Source organism: Sinohyriopsis cumingii, chromosome 11 (assembly GCF_028554795.1).
Source record: "Sinohyriopsis cumingii isolate HCF-2022 chromosome 11, ASM2855479v2, whole genome shotgun sequence".
Taxonomy (NCBI): Eukaryota; Metazoa; Mollusca; class Bivalvia; order Unionida; family Unionidae; genus Sinohyriopsis; species Sinohyriopsis cumingii.
The window spans coordinates 51,766,530-51,769,810 of record NC_142971.1 but is presented as its reverse complement, the minus strand read 5'-3'; the positions used below and the strand labels follow the sequence as shown (position 1 = coordinate 51,769,810).

Genomic DNA, 3,281 nt, shown 5'->3' with positions numbered 1-3,281 from the left:
ACTTTACCGGAAACCCAGGTCAAGACCTTTCTTCCACATATTTAAAAATATGGATATGGATGAATTAGAGAACCATTAAAATATAGTTACCTCAAGCAATACATGATTATTGCACGTGCTGGAGCTGGGGACTGAACTAAGTACTGACAGTTTATATTTAATCAACAGTAACAAGAAATGAACTAGCCCTCATTATTTGGTTTGCTTTTATTTTATAGTAAAGCTGAAAAAAGTAACACTTTTCAATTTCATACAGTGTTTTCAAACAAATGCACTCTAACTTGCACAATTACCAATGGATGTTTTCGAAGAAAACGATGTCGCGATCGTTATTCCTAGAAATTTCAACAATACCTTCTGGCACAAATTAAACTGATTTCTGTACAGTCAGTCCTTTGTTGTTTCTTTTTAAGCATTGCAGTCAGGTGTAAACATATGGTATGTAAAGGTACGTTACTTTAGATTATTTATGATTCAACAGCTAATGATAAACATAAAAACACACCTTTAAATCAGGCGACTTAAGAAGACATCCGGCATGGATAATCCCGATTTTTCCAGCTTGTTTGCAAAACACATTATAAATAGGGCATCACATCTTGCATTAATTTATAGCCATCAGTTAGTACCAAAGAAAGCTTTAGGCTTGCGTTCATTTCTGTTCATCAGTTTGCATGAAGAGAAGTGTTGGGTAAGTTACTAAATTTGCTTGAATTTCATTTTTATTTTCTAAATTTCATGTGATCCAGCAGATACTGTCCTTTTGCGTTATATTCATGATTGAATAATATACAGTTTATTTTGGGAATATAGTAAAATTTTCTTCAGGCAATTATTTCTATTTGAACTTTGCCAGGGGCGAGAAGAACATACATTTTGCCAAGAAAAGCAAACCTGACATGTAATCCGACGTTAGCAGAATTCATATAAGAATTCTATGCAGTGAGATAATGTTTTAAATTACTCATATAGTCTCGTACTAATGCATATTATATATATATATATATATATATATATATATATATATATATATATATGTGAATCAACAACGACAGATTTTTCCTATTTAATTTTTATAGGCTGATGTGTCCCAGTAAATTTCATATAGGCTGATGTGTTTCAGTATATTTGATTTAGGATGATGTGTCCCAGTGCATTTCATATAGGCTGAGGTGCCCCAGTACATTTCGTATAGACTGATGCGACCCAGTACATTTCATGTAGGCTGATATGACCCATTATATTTCATATAGGCTGATGTGTCCCTGGACATTATATATAGACTGATTTTTTCCCAGTTAGTTTTCTGGTGGCGGATGTTTCTAATTTAATTGTATACAGGATTTTGTGTCTCATTATAATTTTATATAGTCTGATTTATTCCATTTCATTTTATGTAGCGTGATGTTTCCTATTTACATGAGCGAATCAGAGCAAAATCAAGGGACAAAATCTTATCAGATGCACAAGCCAGTAAAAGAATAAGAATACGTTAAAATAGTTGCTTGTCTGATGCACTTATTAAAGTTGCATATAAATCTTGTAGTTGACAGTGAGATCAAGTTTAATGCTTTAAACTGTTCCCCTAACACTCCCCAAAGAGAAAATAATAATACAGAAAAGAGAGTGTAACATTTGTAATCGTATAGGTATCCAATTATGGTGTATATCTGAAGATTAAAATACTCTAAAGGGAGCAATAAGACACAATGATAAAAAAAGAAAATGGAGACAAAATAACTTCTTAATTATTAACCTCTTCAAACAAGTGCACTGATTTTCGAATAAACAAACGTGCAAATCGATATTCTTGTGAATAAGAAACTTTTTCCATAAAACCTTTATAGCTAAAAAGAATACCAATAAGATATGATCATGATTTCAACAATTCTCGAGTTTAATTTGTGGGAAGATTATGCTGAAAATCACGTACCAGTTGTAATTACTTCCGATTCACTGTATGTTTACTTCCAATTAAATGTATGCTTATTACTTCCAATTTACTGTATGCTTATTACTTCCAATTCACTGTATGCTAATTACCAATTCACTGTATGCTTCATAACATTTATCATTTCTTAGATAGCACAAAGGGTTTCCTCTGTTCTTGGCAGAAACATCATTAAATGGCCTTATTCAAGACGGTGACCGTTCTTTCGGGCCTTATGATCCTTGTGGCTATAATTACCATCCCATCAGTTGAGGGAAATCCAATAACAGACTGCTGGGAAACATGGAGTCGGTGTTCCAGATGGAGTTCCCCCGCCACCGGAATACTCTGGCAATCCTGTGAGGACAGATGTAAATGTAAAGGTTACGCCACCGGTACCTGTAGGGAAGTTCCTTCAAGGTGTCCCCTCACAAACAAGGCTTGGCAGTGTCAGTGTTCTGGAAGACTATCTGGACCAAAACCTGACAAATGTTGATCTTGAATGATATAATTATATGTTGCTTCATTGTTTATGAAGGACAGAAAGTGATTGACTGAATATAAATACCAAAATAAAAAAGAGCAATTGTTTAAAAAGTTGGCGCTGCATAAAGAGACGTCTGACCTTAAAATCACATTGACTGAAACAGAATCGATGAGGCACATTGTTATTTGTTCGGATGCTTTTGCTTCAACATGAAAAAATGAACATAGATAACTCGTATCCTTTCCAGCTAACGTAGCTCTTAAAGTTTGATCTGGATTAACCTTTCATGGCTAAGTTTATTGTTTTGCATCGTTTGTATTAAAATAACAAGAGCTGAATTTTAATTTCCATGAGCTTTCATATTTTTTTATAAAATTACAACCAGTGCATATCGCATAACATTAAATGTTTACTATTTAATTATTTAAATCAGTTGTATGAGAAGAGTGTCATAGACTGCTGAAACAAATAAACATTAAATGCTTCAGAGGCAAATAAAACAAGTTTTAATAAATTATGAACTTGCTGTCATCATCGTATTGTACATTTCGTGAACTTTGCAAAATTTCTGTCTTTACTGAGTAGAAAGGTTTCATGAAATTTACACACTTTCGGTCATCACTGTATATAATGGTTTCATAAAATTTACGAACGTCCTTCATCACTGTTTACAAGGTTTTATGAAATCCGCAATCTTTCTGCCATCATTGTATAGAAAGTTATCATGAAATTGACGAGCTTTCTATCATCACCTTATGGAATGTTTTGATGAAATATCTTTTTTAATTTCATCACATTATCATTTACAATATCCAAAGAATGTCTTCAGAAATAAAATGGTCACATGTTCAGTATAATTTGAGA

At 32.9% G+C, this 3,281-nt stretch overlaps 1 long non-coding RNA gene across 1 annotated transcript; it reads left to right on the top strand.

Annotated features, from left to right (window-relative positions):
- The first annotated feature begins 267 nt into the window (after positions 1 to 267).
- On the top strand, positions 268 to 2,948 carry LOC149788450 (uncharacterized). The gene is made up of 2 exons (XR_016424146.1): positions 268 to 691; positions 2,083 to 2,948. It is a non-coding gene; the product is annotated as an uncharacterized LOC149788450 (long non-coding RNA).
- The last annotated feature ends 333 nt before the right edge of the window (positions 2,949 to 3,281 follow it).